Raw genomic sequence first — 11,090 nt, 5'->3', positions numbered from 1 at the left:
GATCTTTTTTTTTTTTTTTTTAAATGACCGCAATGTTTGGATCAGTTTACGCATACCTCATCTAATTATCGGGATTCATTAAATACCTTATAAACTCAATGTTTCAAGGTAAGTCACAAATGTAATAGATTATCTCCAGGTTATTTGAATCCAAAAAATCAATTAAGAGAACAAACCTTATTGACCGCTCGGCTAACCTTTGGGGTTATGTTATGTCATCTTCATTTAACTATTAAATTAATAGATTCATAAATTTGTTTGCATTCTTTCATCTTTCAATTGATAAAATATATGTACACTTTTGCTCTTTTGTTAAATACAAATGTAAGCGAGGCTAAGAATAGCCTGGATGGGCTCGGCCCATTTAGATCTTCGGCCCACGTTCAAATATTGCGAGCTCCAATGAAGATTGCACTCCACTTATGTTGGGCTATTAGTATAATCAGAACTTCGTCTTGATTTTCATCAGCATTTTTTGAAGAGTATGACTCAATTAAGCAGTCCAATATTCAGAGTCAAATTCCCGATAAAAAAGAAGCATCCTTGGAAATTTTTTCAAACCAGTTCATTTCCATTATATTTAACTCATGATACTAAATAACTTTTTATATCACAATTATCTACGACCTTACACATTCAACAATTTTTTACATTATATATATATATGTTAAAATTGTTGAAAACCATAACAAAAAACACACAATAAAGAAAACAAAAAAGTAAAAAGAACACACAATTTATCCTGGTTTGTTCCAATAAAGGAATTATGTCTAGCATTCATATAGAAAATTTTATTGAATATCATAAAGTTGCAACAATTATAAAGTATAATGACGACATTTCACTCTTGCCCTCTATTCTTTCACACTAGATTTCTCACTATTATAGAATACATATAATAGAAAACTTAACCCCATTTGGACTTACCCAATCAAGGCTCAAATATTAGCACACTTATTATATATATAATAACAATCTAACAACTTGGTGATGTGTAAAATTCTAATATCATTCCTCATGTGTAACGTGCATACGATCGAGGTTGATCGAGCCCATTATTTTTTGCAAACACATGGTTATATAACTATATTATATGAGTTTAAATATAACTCATTCTTAAAAGCTAATTAAAAAATGAGTAATACTATAATTACAAATGAGTCATACAAACAAAAAAAAAAAAAAAGAAAAAGTAGTAATTTGACATAAATTTTATGAAATTTTTGTTTGTTTATATAAATAAGTTGTAAGTAAAAAATTATTATTGAAAAATAATGTACAATTGTACATATCTAATATAAAAACTAATCAACTTGATAATGTAACACAAATTCAACTTTTAACGTTTAAGATAAACTAAAGTAACAAACATATTTCAAATCGTATTTTAAAAATAAGATAACCAAACCAAGTAGGGGCGAGTCTATTTGTTACACTTTTTAAAAAATATTATTATGAGAAAGTGTTTTAAGTTAAGTTGAGTTGAATCAAATCAAATTGGATTTGAATCTAAAAATGTGTGTGGTAAAATATCTGAAAATTATATCAAAGTTAGATAAAATGCTGAATAATTGTTTGGTACATTTTTTGAAAAATGTTTTTAAGACATAATAGTTGGTTGATACATTTTCTGAAAATATTTAGATTATTCTTTTAATTTTCTATATTTGTTAATTTAGCTAAACACCTTCACAATAAAAGTTTAAAAATTAACTAAATACCCCAGCCATCCAAGAGGATAGCCGGCTGCTAGCCACCACTGTCGGACGGCAGTCAGCAGCCGTCGAAACAGCGCACAACTGATTGGATATGGTTGGAAACGACCAGATCAATGCACGATCGGCCAGTTCCGATCGTTCGTGAGTCATTTTGGCCACGTCGGTCGGCGGTGATTGCTAATGGTAGCGACGATAGTGGTCTTGGGTGAATTAATTTTTAGATTGGAATGAGAGAAAGAAAAATATTTTCGATTGAATAAAGTTGAATAATCTGAAAACAAGTCCCACCTTTTTTTCATTTTTAAACAAATAATCTTATTTGGGTTTTAATTAATTTTCAGATTAGATTAGACCAATAAGTAAAGACTCTAAAATACATTCATATTCCAATATTCATATAAAGTTGATAATACAATCAATTTCAAAATAAAATCTCCATGGAATATATGCAGAAGTAAATGACAAACCTCTAGCCATAGCAATTGTTGTTTAATCTTCTTGCTCCTTCAAAATACAGGATCTTCCACTGACTGCAATTTTTGGAGTGATGGTTTTGAATCTAAAATAAAAATTGCGTCTAATTGGGGACCTGTAAAGTCTCTCTCCTTTTAATATGCAGTTGTCTTTCCATCAAAGACAACTGCTCAAGAGAAGAGACACAACCGTATGACCACATCAATCCATCTCAGCAAGGACCAAAATGTAATTATATTAAAGTGTAGGACCATAATGCAAAAAGTCTAACATTCTCCCACTTGGTCCAAACTTTTATAATATAATCCAGAACACAAGAGATGTATGTGCGGTATGTTCAATTAGAAAGAGGAAATTACATGAATCATAGCGGTACATCTCTTTTAAACAAGTATTACCTTCTATGTATTACAATGCAATTTTTCTCTTTCTAAATAAACGCTTAAATGTGGAATATCACTTTATAACAAATATCAAATGTTTGTTCCAGGTCCTCTAGAATGTTTGTTTGTCTCCATCCAAAATGTATACAACTTAAAAGAGTAAACAAATTAAATTACAAAGTTTCAGACAATGAAAGTATTACCTCTCATAATGACAAAACGGGACATCCATTTGAACAACATGATCCTTGAACGTCTTTGGTGGCATGCCTTTTGTCAGAGGATCAGTAATCATCTGCTCGGTATGTATGTGTTCAATGAGCACTTCTTTGGCTTTAACGTGCTCCCTTATTGCTAAGTACTTAATGTCGATGTGTTTATTTCGACTTCTACTCTTATTATTCTTAGCAAAGAATACAGCAGCTGAATTGTCACAGTATAACTTTATTGGCCTAGAGATAGACTCAACAACTCCAAGCCCAGAAATAAAACTTCTCAACCAAATAACCTGTGTAGTTGCCTCAAAACAGGAAACAAATTCAGCTTCCATAGTAGAAGTGGCAACTAAAGATTGCTTAGCACTTCTCCAAGATATAGCACCTCCGGCGAGCATAAAAACATATCCGCATGTTGATTTTCGAGAATCAATGCAGCCAGTGAAGTCAGAGTCTGAATATCCGACGACTTCTAAAATGTCAGACTATCTATAAGTAAGCATGAAACATTTAGTTCCTTGAAGATACCTCATGACCTTCTTTGCAACTCTCCAATGATCCAAACCTAGATTACTTTGATATCTTCCTAACATGCCAACTGCAAAACGATGTCAGGTCTAGTACAGACTTGAGCATACATTAGGCTTCCAACAGCTGAAGCAAAAGGAATAGTTTTCATTTGTTCCTTTTCAATCACAAGTGTAGGACATTGGGTCAGATTGAACTTGCCACCCTTAACAATGGGTGCAACACTGGGTGAACAATCTTTCATCCTAAATCTCTCAAGAATTTTATTAATATAGACTTCCTGAGATAGTCCCAAAATATGTTGAGACCTGTCCCCATGAATCTTAATGCCAATGACAAAAGATGCCTCACCCATATCCTTCATACTGAAATGTTGAGAGAGAAATTGTTTCACCTCATGTAGCAAACCCAAATCATTGGTTGCAAGTAAAATATCATCTACATATAACACAAGAAAGATGATTTTACTCCCACTGACCTTATGGTATATACACTGATCCATGACATTCTCTACAAAACCAAATGAAGAGATAACAGTGTGAAATCTTAAATACCACTGTCGGGAGGCTTGTTTAAGTCCATAAATAGACTTCTTAAGCTTGCAAAACAAATGCTCACCATACTTTAAAATGAACCCATCAGGTTGTTTCATATAAACCTCTTCCTCCAAATCTCCATTGAGAAAACTGTTTTCACATCCATTTGATGTAAATCTAAATTGAAATGGGCAACTAATGTCATTATGATACGAAAGGAATCCTTTTTAGAAACTAGAGAAAATGTTTCTTTAATATCTATTCTTCCCTTTGCGTGAACCCCTTGGCAACAAGTCTAGCCTTGTATCTCTCAATGTTGCCAAATGAATCTTTTTTGGTTTTAAATACCCATTTACAACCAATATGTTTTTTCCAGTGGCACTCAACAAGGTCTCAAACTTCATTATCCGCCATAGAATTCATCTCGTCTATCATGACATATACCACACCTCAGATTTACTACATTCATAGCTTGTAAAAACGTATCTGGACATCCTCAATACCTATGTCCCAGTCAGACTCTTGCATATACACTTCATAATCAGTAGGAATTGATGATCTCTTTGTTCTAATAGATCTCCTTAATGTTGTAACAACAGTCTCTTTTGAGACGTGCACAACATGTTGTTCCTCTGTAGTGGAGGTTGTTCAAAATAATCTTCTAAAATAATCTCACAGAAGGGGATTTTGATTGAGTAGTTCCTCATTATTCACCTTTGTTTGAACAACCAATCTTTTACTTAAGGTGGGGCATGTCTGAAACGTCATTTTCTCGAGACTGGGTCTCTGATTTGATCACTCCCACTAACCACATCATTTTCAGAAATTTGGCATTTCTTGATTCAACAATTCTACTGGAATGGTTCGGACAATAAAACTTATATCCCTTGATTTTTCCGCATATCTAATAAAATATGCACTAATGTCCTAGGATACCTTTCGTTCTTGTGGATTATAAACTCTAACTTCAACTAGGCAACCCCATACGTAAATGACTTAAACTTGGTTTTCAACCCTTCCATAATTCGAATGGCGTTTTGGAACCGCCTTAGTTGGAACTCGGTTTAATATATACGCTGCAATTTTAGAGCTTCATCGACAAAGAATAGGAAGTTTGAGTTACTCAGCGTACTCCGTAACATATCCATTAATGTTCTTTCTCCGTTCTGCTACACCATTCTGAGATGGTGTGCCAGGCAAGGTGTACTGAGCCACAATACCTTGCTCTTGAAGAAATTTAGCAAATGGACCAAGTGCTTGTCCTGTACCAGTGTATCTACCATAATATTCACCCCCTCTATCAGATCTCACGATCTTAATTTATTTTCCACATTGTTTCTCTACTTCTGCTTTATAATTTTGAAAGAATCCAACGCTTCATCCTTGTGATAAGCAAATAGAGATACATATATCATGAGTAATCATCAATAAAGGTGATAAAATATTTCTGACCATTTGAGCTCATGTCAGGCAACAAATATCTGTGTATATATTTCTAAAAGTTCAGAACTCTTCCTGGCACCCTTCTTGGATTGTTAGTCTAATTTCCTTAATACAGTCTACACAAGTATCAAGTCAGTAAAGTCAAGAGTTTGAGAACTCCAACATTTACCAACCTTTTAATCCTATCAATGGAGATGTGTCCTAATCTCCTATGCCACAAAACAGAAGAGTTTTCATACATAATGGTACGTTTCATACCAATGTTATCATGTGAAGTCATAAGACTATAAGGAATATTATCACTTAATGAATTTTAAACAAACCATCAACCAAAGTATCATTTCCAACATAGATGAGTTCTTAATAAATTAAAAGAATTACCATAAAAGTTGAAAAAGTATCCATAAGGTACAAGTTAAAAACTGAAATTAAATTCCTAGAAAAACTAGGAATATAAAAGGTTCGTTCCAAATCCAAAGCGTAATTAGTACTTAAAATAAGTCTAAATGTTCCAACAGTTTCAACACGTGAAGGCATCCTGTTTCCCGAATAGATGCAGCATTCATTTCCCAATGGCTTCCTTTGATCCAGAAAACCCTGTATGGTATTAGAAACATGGATTGAGAACCAGAACAATCCACCAATCATTATGTGAAACACAAACCATATTATGTCATAACACACAAGAGATGGGAGGTTACCTTTCTTGTCAAGCCGGCCTTCCTCTTAGGACAATCCTTCTTCATGTGTCTCGTCTTTTTACAGAAGAAACACTTGATATTGTCCTTATTACCTTTGCTCTAACCTCATGCAGCTTGCCTTTTCCCTTCCACTTCTTATTCTGGTTTGAAGTGTACTTGACATTTCCTGTCACCAGATGTGCGTTTCATTCACTTCCTGAAGCAGTCTCTCCTCCTCTTAAACACACTGGTCAAAAGCTCATTGATTACCATTTATCCTTCTGTGTATTATAATATCTTGAAAGAGTATAATGAGACGAGAGAGAGTTCAGGACAATGCACCAGAATCATCATTAATCACCATCTGAAGGGATTTCAACTGAGCAGCAATATCCCGCATTTTCATAATATGCTCACGGACTCCTTTAATACCAGTAACTTCATGGATGTCAATCTACTCATTAGGGTGCTACCTAATGCCTGTCTGAGGTTTCAAACTGTGCATGAATTGCCGCCATCAGATCCTTGACATTTTCACACTTTGGTATCGACCCACGGATACTAGTCGTATGTGAGATTTGATAAACATCATGCTTAAACGGTTGGATAGCTCCCACCGTTCATACAAAGCAATCTCAGCGTGAGAACTAGTATCTTTAGGTGTAGGTGGCTCTTCCTTACGAAGAGCATAATCAAGATCTGCACACCCTAATGAAGAAGGACAACCCCTCTCCAAGATTTGTAGTTATCACCATTTAAACTAGGAACATTATCTTCAACCATCATCAAGTTTGATCAACTATAGATATATCAATAGACATGCTTACTAAATAAATTATGAGGCACAAACCATCAATAACAATTATAAGTTTACCAATGTAAAATAAAAATATCATAAATGAATCGACATATCATAAAATCCCCCTGTGGTAAAGATATTACATATTATGATCATTATTCTTTAATATGAAACTAAAAATTTTAATATTTCATAATACCTGTGGGCTAATTAAGAAATGAGAATAATTTCTATTTCATCCCTAATTAATCATGAAAATATAACATTCCCGTGAGTAAAATGATATATTAATATGATTAACTACAAAATGATGTTATTAATCTTAATATGATCATAACTAATATCACTTAATGCATATATTACATATTTAGATGTTGCGGCTACTCTAAATTAATCAAATATATACGATCATAAAATATCAAATAATTTATAACATGAATTATATAATATAAACAAATCAATACAAGAATAACACATTTTTTGCATAACAAAGCAATATATGACATAAAAACCATCATACACGCTGTCACCGACTTCCATGCGCCACCATGTTAGACCACGTGTCCCCACGCGCCTTCATGCGCCGCCAGAAGACAGCACACAGTCCCACGCACCTACACGGCACCACCACGCTCACACGCTCCTAAGCACACATCCCACGCGCCTAACGCAAGCACAAGCTTCCTCATGCGCCGGCCTGAATAGGTCGGTCAACCCGTTTGACCAGGTTGAGTTGACCGGTTCGGTTCATTGACCGGTCTGACCTGTTGACCGAGTCGGGTTGACCTATCGGGTTTTGGCTGGTTTGATCGGTTGTTTGACCTGTTTGACTTTTGACTTTGACCGGGTCAGTTTGACCCGTTTATCCTATTAATTAGGTCGGTTCTGATTGACCCGTTTCTACAACTTTTTACCCAGTTTTGCAGATTTTCAACAGCCTGTTTCTGGCCATTTTAAAGGGGAAACTTGAATGTAAGACATATACCTATATCGGTGACATCCCAAATGACAATTTCGTCCTAAATTGGTGCCGTAAATGGCTTCTGAAAACACCCAAAAACATAATTTCTAACCAAACTTTAAACTAGCATAACTTGCATCCAGAACTCCGTTTTTGACAAATAATAATCGTTGGAAAGCTTTTTCAACAAGGATTCCAATGACACTAAAATCGAAAACAGATTCTATTTATAATAAAAGTTATGCTTGATTTAAAGTAGGGTTTTAATGAAAAAATCCCAATTTTACGCATATTTTTCAGATTTGCATAAACATTTTCATGCTAGGCAGAGATTCAAACAGTGCTCTATACCAAATGTAAAATACATTCATATCCAATATTCATATAAAGTTGATAATACAATCAATTTCAACATAAAATCTCCATGGAATATATGCAGAAGTAAATGACAAACCTCCAGCCATGCAATTGTGTTTTAATCTTCTTGCTCCTTCAAATACAGATCTTCCACTGACTGCAATTTTTGGAGTGATGGTTTTGAATCTGAAATAAAAATTGCGTCTAATTGGGGACCTGTAAAGTCTCCCTCCTTTTAATATGCAGTTGTCTTTTCATCAAAGACAGTTGCTCAAGAGAAGAGACACAACCTTATGACCACATCAGTCCACCTCAGCAAGGACCAAAATATAATTATATTAAAGTGTAAAACCATAATGTAAAAAGTCTAACAAAGACCGATAAGTAAATAAACACATACCCTATCTTTTAATTCAAATAGGATAGCAATGTAATTATCAATATTATAACAAAAAGGTGCTTAACGTTTGAAGGTTTATTCTCACCGAATAGTTGTGTGGGTGGTGAGGAAAAAGGGAGTTTAGGAATAGGCCCCTATTCAAAACACATGTGGGGAAGGTCCACAGAGCTTTGGAGAAACATCCAATCAATCAATCAAGTCAAGATTTCAACTTTTGGAATAGAGCTGTCTTTGGTTTTGGACCTCTTGGGTCAGTTGATCCCCTTTCTTGGGCGGTTGGGGCTGGCCCATTTTAACCATCGAAAACGATTTCTAGATTTGACCCATTACTCCATTTTTCAGAACCCACCCGGGCCCCAGATCAAAGACCCTTTTCACTACCAACTTTGTATTTCTCTCTTCTTCATTCTCTGGTCTTTCGTTTTCTGCTTTTGGTTGCGCATGCTCTCTCTCTCTAGTTGGTATTGCATGCCAGGGAGAAACATTTTCAATCTTTCTTGTCACTAATTAATTAATTAATTTTCAATCCCTTCATATGTGTAATATCTGTTACAAAAGTAATGGATTCATCAGGTCACATTATGTCTTGATTTTGAAGAAAGATTAAATAGTTGAAAAAGAAACCCATGTATTCTAACTATTTGTGTGATGAGAACATATATCTTTATTGCCTCGATTGAGCAAATTTAGGCGAGTTTGGTGATTTCTTTGTAATCCCACTACAAAAAAAAAAGTTAGCGTGTGAAAGATTATGAATTATTTCGGTTGATTTTCTTACTTTTTTGACTTAATTCCATTGTTGGAAAGACGGAAAACAAGAAAATAGAAGAAAAATTAGCCACACAAAGAGAATATTCAAAGAACTGACTGTTAATTTGTTTGTGTTTGTGTTTTTTCACCTTACGCGTTTTTACACTTTTAACTTATGTGAACATACTAATATGGACTTTCTCGATTAAATAAAATCAAATCAGTTGATTAAATTTATTTTCTATAATCCAAAAATCTTTTTCACTTGCTTCGCAAATTTAGAGCTCTCAACAATCCCTAACATCACTAGAAAACTATTAAATATGGCCTTATTGGTCATGCAGGGTGTCCATCACCAAGAAGCGGTTAAATTGGGAAGAGAAGATGAAACCATGCAATAATATCTCTAATTAATTATTTTTAGGAAATTAATTAACTGTTTCTGGTCTCTGCTTCAAGTTGAAGTGCATGTGATGAAGCAGTACTGAAATTCTCACTGCATGTTCAGAGAGGAACAAAGGGTCGACGATGGACAGTGAAGAATATAATAATAGACAAATCAAAGGTGAAAAATCCAAGTAGGATACGCAGAAAAATGCAAATTTATTTTACTGTTGATCCACGTACACTTCACATGGGATAACAATTCCTTTGTGTTTCGGTTTCCTATATGAGACTAGGCATCTGTACAATTTTACTGTTCAAGACACCGACTTTGTTGTGAAGGAAATTATTGGTTAATAAAGACTTTATATGAATATAATTGTCTGCCAAGTCAATAGATTTACAGTGTTGTAAAAACAGATGGAAATTAGCAGGTGTGGGATGTTTGTCTCGTCTGTGTTCTGGGTGCGCTATGGGCAGCTTTAGAGCTCTGGCTCATTTTTTAGTGGGCTGTTTTTCTCTTGTGAAGGATTTGTATATCCTATGTCTCCTTGTTCTTTTGGGGTGACCTTTCTCTCTCGCTTGTTCCAGGGTAACCTTGTTTCGGGTTTTCCCGTCTTTAGTTTGTAATTCTTTATTCATTTATAAAATTACCAGATGAAAATAATGAAGTGAAGCTGCAGATTAAGAAGCTTGAAATTTTGATAGGCAAAAAGGGTGTGAGAGAGAATATATATGTAGTACCTATTTTCTTTTGTTCACACTTAGACTTTATGTTTATTTTAACCCTAACTAAAGTTGGATTAGATGTAAGTGTTTTTTTTCCTTTTGTTGTGATAGTGATTGATGTTGGTGAATTTATTATAACTGATTTCCTCCTTTTCTTATGATAGTGATGTTGGTGTGTATTATGTTGTTAATTAACGAATTAAGTATGTGCATTTACACTGGACATATTCATCTAATTACCTATCTTCCATGTTCATTTTTTCCACTAAATTTAGTAATAAACATCATGCTTAAACGGTTGGATAGCTCCCCACCGTTCATACAAACAATCTCAGCGTGAGAACTAGTATCTTTAGTGTAGGTGGCTCTTCCTTACGAAGAGCATAATCAAGATCAATGCACCCTAAATGAAGAAGGACAACCCCTCTCCAAGATTTGTAGTATCACCATTTAAACTAGGAACATTATCTTCAACCTCATCAAAGTTTGATCAACTATAGATATATCAATAGACATGCTTACTAAATAAATTATGAGCACAAACCATCAATAACAATTATAAGTTTACCAATGTAAATAATAATAAATCAAAAATGAACGACATATCATAAAATCCCCCTGTGGGTAAAGATATTACATATTATGATTCATTATTCTTTAATGATGAAACTAAAAATTATTAATATTTCATAATACCTGTGGGCTAATTAAGAAATGAGAATAATTTCTATTT

This window comes from Pistacia vera, unplaced genomic scaffold (assembly GCF_008641045.1).
Source record: "Pistacia vera cultivar Batoury unplaced genomic scaffold, PisVer_v2 Contig460, whole genome shotgun sequence".
Lineage (NCBI taxonomy): Eukaryota > Viridiplantae > Streptophyta > Magnoliopsida > Sapindales > Anacardiaceae > Pistacia > Pistacia vera.
Note: the sequence above shows the minus strand (reverse complement) of the source record.